Source organism: Convolutriloba macropyga, unplaced genomic scaffold (genome assembly GCF_964194025.1).
Source record: "Convolutriloba macropyga unplaced genomic scaffold, txConMacr16.3 SCAFFOLD_5477, whole genome shotgun sequence".
Lineage (NCBI taxonomy): Eukaryota > Metazoa > Xenacoelomorpha > Acoela > Convolutidae > Convolutriloba > Convolutriloba macropyga.
The window spans coordinates 1-12500 of NW_027451411.1; the positions used below are offsets into that span (position 1 = coordinate 1).

General features: G+C 44.2%; 1 pseudogene; it reads left to right on the top strand.

The window, feature by feature from the left end:
- Nucleotides 1-11033: 11033 nt before the first annotated feature.
- On the top strand, nucleotides 11034-11185 carry LOC142356670 (5.8S ribosomal RNA; annotated as a pseudogene).
- The last annotated feature ends 1315 nt before the right edge of the window (nucleotides 11186-12500 follow it).

Consider the following 12500-nt stretch of genomic DNA (forward strand, 5'->3'; position numbering starts at 1 on the left):
GAGCTAGCTAGCTAGCTTGAGCTTGAGCTAGCTAGCTAGCTTGAGCTTGAGCTTGAGCTAGCTAGCTTGAGCTTGAGCTTGAGCTAGCTAGCTAGCTTGAGCTTGAGCTAGCTAGCTTGAGCTTGAGCTAGCTAGCTTGAGCTTGAGCTAGCTAGCTAGCTTGAGCTTGAGCTAGCTAGCTAGCTTGAACTTGAGCTAGCTAGCTAGCTTGAGCTTGAGCTAGCTAGCTAGCTTGAGCTAGCTAGCTAGCTTGAGCTTGAGCTTGAGCTTGAGCTAGCTAGCTTGAGCTTGAGCTAGCTAGCTAGCTTGAGCTTGAGCTAGCTAGCTAGCTTGAGCTTGAGCTAGCTAGCTAGCTTGAGCTTGAGCTTGAGCTAGCTAGCTTGAGCTTGAGCTTGAGCTAGCTAGCTAGCTTGAGCTTGAGCTAGCTAGCTTGAGCTTGAGCTAGCTAGCTTGAGCTTGAGCTAGCTAGCTAGCTTGAGCTTGAGCTAGCTAGCTAGCTTGAGCTTGAGCTAGCTGGCTTGAGCTTGAGCTAGATAGCTTGAGCTTGAGCTAGCTAGCTAGCTTGAGCTAGCTAGCTAGAGCTCGACCTATGAAAAGCTGCGCAAACACTTATTCTATAATAATTGCGAAAATTAAAAATTTCACAAGTGAAAAGCTGCATAAACAGTAATTCTATGTGTGGGGCATTATTAGGGGGAGGTGTCTTGTCAAAATATGGCTGGACTAAAGACCTCAACCCAGATAGGGTGGAAGGCCCTATGATCGGTCTGTTACTAATCGGTGACCGATAAAGACCTGACCAAGGCCTGTAGTAAGCTTGGTTAGGCATTACAGGAGATAACACTAAGACCGAGGGGTCTTAGAGAGCCCTCTAGCGGGGCGAATAGAGCTAGATCGAGCCTTGGGAAAGCTAGATCGAGCAGGACTGAAGCTAAAGGAAGACCGAGAGGTCTGTCTGGTCCTCCTAGAGAGGCCAAGAGAAAGTACGAGAAGCCAACTAAAGCTTGATCGGGCCTTCAGCAAGCACGACCGAGCTGTACCGGAGCTAACACTAAGACCGAGGGGTCTTAGAGAGCCCTCTAGCGGGGCGAATAGAGCTAGATCGAGCCTTGGGAAAGCTAGATCGAGCAGGACTGAAGCTAAACGATAGACCGAGAGGTCTGTCTGGTCCTCCTAGAGAGGCCAAGAGAAAAAACGAGAAGCTAACTAAAGCTTGATCGGGCCTTCAGCAAGCACGACCGAGCTGTACCGGAGCTAACACTAAGACCGAGGGGTCTTAGAGAGCCCTCTAGCGGGGCGAATAGAGCTTGATCAAGCCTTGGGCAAGCTAGATCGAGCAGGACTGAAGCTAAGCAAGAGACCGAGAGGTCTGTCTGGTCCTCCTAGAGAGGCCAAGAGAAAGTACGAGAAGCCAACTAAAGCTTGATCGGGCCTTCAGCAAGCACGACCGAGCTGTACCGGAGCTAACACTAAGACCGAGGGGTCTTAGAGAGCCCTCTAGCGGGGCGAATAGAGCTAGATCGAGCCTTGGGAAAGCTAGATCGAGCAGGACTGAAGCTAAACGATAGACCGAGAGGTCTGTCTGGTCCTCCTAGAGAGGCCAAGAGAAAGTACGAGAAGCTAACTAAAGCTTGATCGCGCCTTCAGCAAGCACGATTGAGCAAGACCGGAGCTAACACTAAGACCGAAGTGTCTTAGAGAGCCCTCTGGTGGGGCGAATAGAGCTAGATCGAGCCTTGGGAAAGCTAGATCGAGTAAGATTGAAGCTGAAAGAGTGTCAGAGGAGCAAATGAACCTCCAAAAAGTGAAAATCAAATTTTAGAAAAAACACAAGTTAAATACTGCATGGACAGTATTTCTATGTGTGGGGCATTATTAGGGGGAGGTGTCTTGTCAAAATATGGCTGGACTAAAGACCTCAACCCGGATAGGGTGGAAGGCCCCATGATCGGTCTGTTACTAATCGGTGACCGATAAAGACCTGACCAAGGCCTGTAGTAAGCTTGGTTAGGCATTACAGGAGTTAACACTAAGACCGAGGGGTCTTAGAGAGCCCTCTAGCGGGGCGAATAGAGCTAGATCGAGCCTTGGGAAAGCTAGATCGAGCAGGACTGAAGCTAAGCAAGAGACCGAAAGGTCTGTCTGGTCCTCCTAGAGAGGCCAAGAGAAAGTACGAGAAGCTAACTAAAGCTTGATCAGGCCTTCAGCAAGCACGACCGAGCTGTACCGGAGCTAACACTAAGACCGAGGGGTCTTAGAGAGCCCTCTAGCAGGGCGAATAGATCTAGATCGAGCCTTGGGAAAGCTAGATCGAGCAGGACTGAAGCTAAACGATAGACCGAGAGGTCTGTCTGGTCCTCCTAGAGAGGCCAAGAGAAAGTACGAGAAGCTAACTAAAGCTTGATCGGGCCTTCAGCAAGCACGACCGAGCTGTACCGGAGCTAACACTAAGACCGAGGGGTCTTAGAGAGCCCTCTAGCAGGGCGAATAGAGCTAGATCGAGCCTTGGGAAAGCTAGATCAAGCAGGACTGAAGCTAAACGATAGACCGAGAGGTCTGTCTGGTCCTCCTAGAGAGGCCAAGAGAAAGTACGAGAATCTAACTAAAGCTTGATCGGGCCTTCAGCAAGCACGACCGAGCTGTACCGGAGCTAACACTAAGACCGAGGGGTCTTAGAGAGCCCTCTAGCAGGGCGAATAGAGCTAGATCGAGCCTTGGGAAAGCTAGATCGAGCAGGACTGAAGCTAAACGATAGACCGAGAGGTCTGTCTGGTCCTCCTAGAGAGGCCAAGAGGAAGTACGAGAAGCTAACTAAAGCTTGATCGCGCCTTCAGCAAGCACGATTGAGCAAGACCGGAGCTAACACTAAGACCGAAGTGTCTTAGAGAGCCCTCTAGTGGGGCGAATAGAGCTAGATCGAGCCTTGGGAAAGCTAGATCGAGTAAGATTGAAGCTGAAAGAGTGTCAGAGGAGCAAATGAACCTCCAAAAAGTGAAAATCAAATTTTAGAAAAAAACACAAGTTAAATACTGCATGGACAGTAATTCTATGTGTGGGGCATTATTAGGGAGAGGTGTCTTGTCAAAATATGGCTGGACTAAAGACCTCAACCCGGATAGGGTGGAAGGCCCTATGATTGGTCTGTTACTAATCGGTGACCGATAAAGACCTGACCAAGGCCTGTAGTAAGCTTGGTTAGGCATTACAGAAGATAACACTAAGACCGAGGGGTCTTAGAGAGCCCTCTAGCGGGGCGAATAGAGCTTGATCAAGCCTTGGGCAAGCTAGATCGAGCAGGACTGAAGCTAAACGATAGACCGAGAGGTCTGTCTGGTCCTCCTAGAGAGGCCAAGAGAAAGTACGAGAATCTAACTAAAGCTGGGTCGGGCCTTCAGCAAGCACGACCGAGCAGTACCGGAGCTAACACTAAGACCGAGGGGTCTTAGAGAGCCCTCTAGTGGGGCGAATAGAGCTAGATCGAGCCTTGGGAAAGCTAGATCGAGCAGGACTGAAGCTAAACGATAAACCGAAAGGTCTGACGGGTCCTCATAAGAGGCATGGAGAAAGATCTGATACTAAAGTACCTCTCGGAAGTAATAAAATATGCCTGATGAAGCCGGGTATGATGTTTGTTGTTTGATGGCATTCATCGATTAGGTCTGGTGGATTCCCCATTACTCCGAGTGGTACTAGTAGAGGCTCCTACAGGGGTGAGCAAAGCGAGATCAAGCCTTAGGCAAGCTAGATCGAGCAGAACTGAAGCTGAAAAGCAAAATAAATGACAGGTCTGTCCAAATCAATAAACTTGAAATCCAGTGTGGTCACCACGGGTCACGAGGTGAATTCCTAGCGATTGTCTGCTGAACGTATAGGAAGGCCCGAAACGAACGATAATTTCATTGCACAGTGGAGATACTATACGTTCAGGAGTAGCATACATCGGGTTTGATCTATGATCATGTCTGGTCTCCGAGGATCCACCGGGTTACCAACTGGCACCGCTGTACTGGGTGTAAAACTGGGCCACCTGAAGTCCCGGGTGTAAAACTAGGTGCCTCTGTGCCAAAGTAGCGGCTTGCGTAGTGCATTATGCCTCCGGCTTGCGAAATGGTTATAAGCAATAACAACAGGACGCCGCGGGGTGTTCACTTAAAGGAGTAACGTTCTCTCAAGGGAGGGGATCTAAAAATCTTGATAAAACATTTATTCTATGCAAAATTTGTGCGCAAATTTTGCAAAGTAAAAAGCTGCACTGTAGCAAATTCTATGTGTGTAGCATTATTAGGGAAGTGTTGTTTGATGGCACCTCTCTACTTGATGCACCAAAGAACTACCTTGATGGCTCATGACCGCTGGTAATCTGTCGTCGCTAGTAGTTCGGAACTGAGAACAAATATGTTCGCAAATTACAACAATTATACAGCATATTGCTGAATAAAGCAGAACCGAATAATACTCAGTGACTTTACACCAAGACTGACTAATGTCTGGATTGTATCGTCCTACTCGAGTAAGGCGAAGAAAAGCTAGAAAGATACGCTTTTCACAAAGCAGGCTTAATGCATGCAAACCAAGGAGGAAGGAGTGATGCCCCTCCTTATAATAAGCAGAACCAAATAAAGAACAGACAGCATCATCTGTACAGTGACCAAGAAGAGGTGAAACTTCTGTATGTGAAAAGGCAATTTGAGCGAGATTTATTAGCAGACTAGTATTATGTTGTTTCTAGTAGGCGAAAGCCGAAACATCAACATGTGAAAATCTGATATTAAATCCTCAATCATTTTCCCTAGTATTATACAGCTATGAGTAACCTTAATTGGACACGGCAATTATTGCTGACCGGTGAAACTTTCGCATGGGAAAGACACACACACTTCTTGACAAAGCAATAAGTATTATGCTGTTTCTAGTACGCGAAAGCAGAAACATCAGCATGTGAAAGTTGTGAAGTTGAAGAATTTTTGTGTTGAGTACGATGTTGTTACTAGTAACCATGTCGACAGCTGAGAACTGTTCTCTAACCAATAGAAGGTGAAACTTCTGTATGTGAAAAGGCAATTTGAGCGAGATTTCTTAGCAGACTAGTATTATGTTGTTTCTAGTAGGCGAAAGCCGAAACATCAACATGTGAAAATCTGATATTAAATCCTCAATCATTTTCCCTAGTATTATACAGCTACTAGTAGCCGTAATTGGTCAGGGAAACATTGTTGACCGGTGAAACTTCACATGGGAAAGACACACAAATTACTTGACAAAACAATAAGTATTATGCTGTTTCTAGTATGCGAAAGCAGAAACATCAGCATGTGAAAGTTGTGAAGTTGAAAAGTTTTTGTGTTGAGTACGGTGTTGTTACTAGTAACCATGTCGACAGCTGGAAAGCTGTTCTCTAACCAATAAAAGGTAAAACTTCTGTATCTGAAGAGGCGGCGTGATTGAGATTTTTAACAGACTAGTATTATGTTGTTTCTAGTAGGCGAGAGCCGAAACATCGACATGTGAACATCTGGTTTTTAAATCATGAGTCAATTCTCCCTAGTATGATACAGTTGTTAGCCGGTATTGGTAACAGTAGAACAGAGATTTGGAGGGCAAAACCTGCTCATGGGAAATGCTCACAGAGCGCTATCTACCAGTACACATAGTATTATGCTGTTTCTAGTACGCGCGAGCCGAAACATCAGCATGTGAAATGTGTAATCGTGGGTAACTCTAAGTGTGTAGAGTACTGTGTAGTAACTAGTAGCCATGCCAAAGCATGCATTGAAACTCTTCGTGATTTAAAAAGCTCAAAGCAAGATTGACGAGGCCGCAAGGCTATGTCTTTCTAAATTCGAACAAATCGAAAGATTGTTCAAAGTACAATTAAACTGATTGATCCTGTCAGTTGCCATATGCTTGTCTGAAAGACTAAGCCATGCATGTGCAAGCGAAGCTTGAAAAAGTGGAACCGCGAATGGCTCATTAAATCAGTTACTATCTATTAGTTGATTTGCAAGCTAAATGAATAACTGCGGTAACCCTGCAGCTAATGCATGCTGATTGTCCGACACTGTCGGAGACTTTTACAAGACTACACCGGGTGATTTGCTAAGTACAGACACATCCCGTGATGAGTCCTAGTAACTGAAAGATCCCAGATAGCTTCGGCTTGGGGACGGAACTTCCGAATTTCTGACCTATCAACCTATGATGGTAGTGTAACGGACTACCATGGTTGTGACGGGTAACGGGGAATCAGGGTTCGATTCCGGAGAGGGAGCCTTAGAAACGGCTACCACATCCAAGGAAGGCAGCAGGCACGCAAATTACCCACTCTCCGCACGAGGAGGTAGTGACTAGAAATAATGATATGAACCTTTATGGTTTGTAATCAGAATGGAATGGACTTAAAAGCTCCATTGATGAACGAGTAGAGGGCAAGTCTGGTGCCAGCAGCCGCGGTAATACCAGCCTCTACAAGCGTATGCAATAGTTGCTGCGTTTAAAAAGCTCATAGTTGGATCTGTTTGAGTAGAACGGCAACATGGTCTTCAGTTAAATCTGTTGACTCGTTCCGCTCATCCTTCGCATCGAAGAAATAGTTTGCACTTAAATGTGACGAACTGTGGAAACGGTGTTTTCACCCTGAGAAAATTAGAGTGTTCAAAGCATCCTTTGGGATCGAATAATAAAGCATGGAATAATGGAGAATGACCCGCTACTCGATTGATGCCGGTTGGCTGAGTGCGGTAATGATTGAAAGGAACAGACGGGGGCATTTGTATTGCTACGTTAGAGGTGAAATTCTTGGATCGTGGCAAGACAAACTACTGCGAAAGCATTTGCCAAGAATGTTTTCATTAATCAAGAACGAAAGTCAGAGTATTGAAGAGGATTAGATACCCTCGTAATTCTGACCATAAACTATACCAACCTACAATTTGTCAAAGTCGATCTTGACTTGGCAAGAGATTAACCGGGAAACCAAAGTTTATTGGTTCCGGGGGAAGTATGGTTGCAAAATCGAAACTTAAAGGAATTGACGGAAGGGCACCACCAGGAGTGGAGCCTGCGGCTTAATTTGACTCAACACGGGAAAACTCACCCGGTCCAGACATCTTAAGGATTGACAGATTGAATATCTTTCATGATTATATGGGCGGTGGTGCATGGCCGTTCTTAGTTAGTGGAGTGATCTGTCTGGTTAATTCCGATAACGAACGAGATCTTCTCCATCTAAATAATGAAATTCACTATATGTGAATTCAAACACTTCTTAGAGGAACTATGCGGAATTAAATACCGCAGATGAAGTGAGGCTATAACAGGTCTGTGATGCCCTTAGATGTTCTGGACTGCACGCGCGCTACACTGTGTACTTTTAGATTGAGTACTCAGCCCTTGGTCCGAAATGGACTGGGCAATCAGAGAAAAGTACAGCGCTTCAAGGGGATCGTCTGTTGTAACTTGCAGACGTGAACCAGGAATTCCTGGTACTTATGAGTCAACAACTCATAGGGATTACGTCCCTGCCCTTTGTACACACCGCCCGTCGCTACTACTGATTGGATAGTTAAGCAAGAATTGCAAATTCCTACTGTTGGGACTTCGGTCTCCGGCAACGGGATGAAGCGGATCGAGCTTAATTGTCTAGAGGAAGTAAAAGTCGTAACAAGGTTTCCGTAGGGGAACCTGCGGAAGGATCAGTGATTGATTCCTTCGGGCATGGCTGCTGGTAGAGGCCATGTCTGTAGTGCGCATGACGCTCTGTCGCTAGAGATTGCTTGGCAACCAATCTCGAATTATGTATCGAGCTCAAAAACTACTTGTGTGGATACATAGTTCAGCAGTCATGGCAAGGGACTGCTTAAAGGGAGACTAGTTAGCAAAAGCAGCCTAGCAGAACTGCAGCTATCTAGATCTCAGAAGCTGGGTTATAGAAGCCCAGCTATAGACTTGTGAATGAGAAAGGCCTAAAAAGGTCCACAAGTCGCGTGGTTAGAACCGACACGCAAAAATCCCAGCGAGTGACAGAGCGTTGCGCTGTTCAGTGGGAAAGAGTTGAGCTACTCGGGGCGCCCACTGAACTTGCTCCGAGCCAAAGGCTCGAAAAAACACAGCTTAGCCTCAGATCCTTTACATAGAAGGCTAGCTAAAATAAACTTACCTTGGACGAGGGTAAAGTTTAGTCAGTTCTTAGGGGAGAGTAATCCACAGCTTCTCGCCCTCTGAACATTCTCCCAGATATGTAGGTCTGGGAGAGTCTCCTCCTGTTCTTCGGAATCTGGAGGTAGACAAAGACAGTACGATACGATCTTGCATCGGGATGACTAACCGATAATGATCATAATCTGACAATTTTTCCGGCTTGAGGCACCGGAGTCAGATTAAAGACACATACTGAACTAAAGGCGTATGTGCAAAGCTTGTCGGAGTGTAGAGAGTCAAGCTGAGTTGACTCGTCACGTGGTGATGACAACAGCCATGTGCAAAACACTCACAACTTTATCGTCTATGTGGAAAAGGTTGCTAACAGCGCCTCTATGAGAGGCCCTCGCATATAACTATACGAGGAAAAGGCGATAGAGTTGTTTGAATGTGGGGCAGGTTCATCGACAAGCTAAGTTGATCACATTCTTGTTGTGGCATCCTACTAGAATTGGTCACGGTCTGCACCAACTCTCCCCAAGTTGGCCAGACTTAAAACTAGAAATAAGGTTTGCAGCTATGTGAACCTAGAAACTGTAAAGGAGTTGAAAGAACTTAAAGGAATTGAAAGAGGCCTTGAGGTATATCCTCTTGGTAAAGACCCACAAAAGCTCACAAAAGTGGCTTCGAAGGGCAAAACTGGTTCATCCAAAACAATTGGAGAGCTTAAAGCAGAACCAATTCGAATGAAACACTATTGGTGAAACTTCATCATGAGAACGTCACAAGCTGATCACGCTCTATGATATGACTAGTATTATGTTGCTTCTAGTAGGCTAAGCGCAAGCCGAAACATCAACATGTGAAAGTCGTAGAATTTTGCAATCAAACTGTGGCTAGTACTGTGATGTTACTAGTAACCTGGTGTTCCGTCATATGGCCAAGAGAGCATTTGAAGGCGAAACTTCTGCATGGGAAAGCTGCATCATGATCAAAATTTTATATCGAGTATTATGTTGACGTTAGTAGGCCTTGGCCGAAAACGCAGCATGTGAAAGGTATAGATAAAAGTTATTGTTGCAGTCAGTACTGTGTAGTTACTAGTAGCTGGATTTAAGCTCAAAATGAGACACTGTTGGTGAAACTTCATCATGAGAATGTCACAAGCTGATCAAGCTCTATGATATGACTAGTATTATGTTGCTTCTAGTAGGCTAAGCGCAAGCCGAAACATCAACATGTGAAAGTCGTAGAATTTTGCGATCAAATTGTGGCTAGTACTGTGATGTTACTAGTAACCTTGTGTTACGTCATATGGCCAAGAGAGCATTTGAAGGCGAAACTTCTGCATGGGGAAGCTGCATCATGAACAAAAGTTTATATCGAGTATTATGTTGACATTAGTAGGCCCTGGCCGAAAGCGCAGCATGTGAAAGGTATAGATAAAAGTTATCGTTGCAGTCAGTACTGTGTAGTTACTAGTAGCTGGATTTAAGCTCGAAATGAGACACTGTTGGTGAAACTTCATCATGAGAACGTCACAAGCTGATCACGCTCCATGATATGACTAGTATTATGTTGCTTCTAGTAGGCTAAGCGCAAGCCGAAACATCAACATGTGAAAGTCGTAGAATTTTGCGATCAAATTGTGGCTAGTACTGTGATGTTACTAGTAACCTTGTGTTACGTCATATGGCCAAGAGAGCATTTGAAGGCGAAACTTCTGCATGGGGAAGCTGCATCATGAACAAAAGTTTATATCGAGTATTATGTTGACATTAGTAGGCCCTGGCCGAAAGCGCAGCATGTGAAAGGTATAGATAAAAGTTATCGTTGCAGTCAGTACTGTGTAGTTACTAGTAGCTGGATTTAAGCTCGAAATGAGACACTGTTGGTGAAACTTCATCATGAGAACGTCACAAGCTGATCACGCTCCATGATATGACTAGTATTATGTTGCTTCTAGTAGGCTAAGCGCAAGCCGAAACATCAACATGTGAAAGTCGTAGAATTTTGCGATCAAATTGTGGCTAGTACTGTGATGTTACTAGTAACCTTGTGTTACGTCATATGGCCAAGAGAGCATTTGAAGGCGAAACTTCTGCATGGGGAAGCTGCATCATGAACAAAAGTTTATATCGAGTATTATGTTGACGTTAGTAGGCCCTGGCCGAAAGCGCAGCATGTGAAAGGTATAGATAAAAGTTAGCGTTGCAGTCAGTACTGTGTAGTTACTAGTAGCTGGATTTAAGCTCGAAGTGAGACACTGTTGGTGAAACTTCATCATGAGAACGTCACAAGCTGATCACGCTCTATGATATGACTAGTATTATGTTGCTTATAGTAGGCTAAGCGCAAGCCGAAACATCAACATGTGAAGTCGTAGAATTTTGCAATCAAACTGTGGCTAGTACTGTGATGTTACTAGTAACCTTTTCTTACGTCATATGGCCAAGAGAGCATTTGAAGGCGAAACTTCTGCATGGGGAAGCTGCATCATGAACAAAAAGTTTATATCGAGTATTATGTTGACGTTAGTAGGCCCTGGCCGAAAGCGCAGCATGTGAAAGGTATAGATAAAAGTTATCGTTGCAGTCAGTACTGTGTAGTTACTAGTAGCTGGATTTAAGCTCGAAGTGAGACACTGTTGGTGAAACTTCATCATGAGAACGTCACAAGCTGATCACGCTCTATGATATGACTAGTATTATGTTGCTTATAGTAGGCTAAGCGCAAGCCGAAAACATCAACATGTGAAAGTCGTAGAATTTGCGATCAAACTGTGGCTAGTACTTTGATGATGCTTGTAGCCAACCGAATTGGTTGAAAAGCCCAATAAGTAAGCTAACTTGGGAGAGCTTGTTGGAAACCAAATGCTACTAGATTGGTCCAAATACATCCTTCAACAGGGGATCACTTGGCTCGCTTTACGAAGAGGAGCACAGCTATATGTGTTAATTCGGTATGAATCGCAAGATTTGTTTACCGACCTCTCTAACGCAAAAGGCGGTCTCGGCTTCGGCTGTTGACTGCGTCCGATTCAGGGTTATATAACTCTCGATTGAACACATTGATGTTCTATTGTTGGTGCTTCCAATAAAATTGGAACACTTAAAGCAGAACCGATTCAAATAATAGCATTCTGATCAATGATTGCATTCCTTGATCAAGAACTGCTGGAGTCATTGTGATGGCGAATTTTCTTCATAAGAAAATTGCAAAGAGACGGAACTTAATGAGACTAGTATTATGTTGTTCTAGTAAGCGGAAGCTGAAACAGCAACATGTGAAAATCAAGTTTTGTTCAATGATCTCGAGGCGATAAGTACTATGAAGCAACTAGTAGCCTAAGCATGACTCAGATTTGAGACAGTCAAAAAGACTGGCGAAACTTCTTCACATGAAAGTTACATAGAGAACTACAAATGTATACAGCGAGTATTATGTTGTTTCTAGTAGGCGAAGCTGAAACATCAACATGTGAAAGTTGTCTGCAAACTGTAGAACGATATGTGATTAGTACTGTGCTGTTACTAGTAGCCAGTCTGACTGTAGAAGCCAAGACAAAGGGAAACTAATGCATCTGAAAAGGACAAGTTATGGAAAGGTATGCACGATAAGTATTATGTTGTTTCTAGTAAGCGGCAGCTGAAACATCAACATGTGAACGTCGTTGTGTACAGTAACCTAGAACTATATAGTCCTTAGTAACGTGCATTTACTAGTACCTGTAATTGGTATTCAGACTCAGGCAGTTTGGAATAGTTTGGCAAAGATGCACCAGAGAAAACTGGGATTTGATACAGAAATTGTTGAATACAAGTATTATGCTGCTTCTAGTAGGTTGAATCCGAAACATCAGCATGTGAAAATTGAAAACATTTTCTGGTTCGAATTGTCACAAGTATTTGGTGATCTGAGTAGCCAAACTCACTACAACGCCAATTGAAGGCAAAAATTCTCAACGGGAAAAGCTATTCTCATTGAATGAGCTAACAAGACGAGTATTATGTTGCTTCTAGTAGGCGAAAGCCAAAACATCAACATGTGAAAGTCTTGCTGAACAAATTTAATGTTGTTGAGCTCAGTACCGTGTGAATTAGTAGCCATAATTGGCGAGCGAAAATTGAACTGGCGAAACTTCGTCTTTGGAAAATTGCAGATGCCGAGCACTTATTTTGCAACGAGTATTATGTTGACTGTAGTAAGCGAAAGCCGAAACAGCAACATGTGAAAGCTGTTGAAATTTGTGGTCATTTTGCAATAAGTACAAGGAGTGTAACTAGTAGCCAGGTCAAAATTTGGGATAAGAATGAGCAAAAATTCTGCATGAGAACAGTTGAAATTATGAAACTAAATTACAA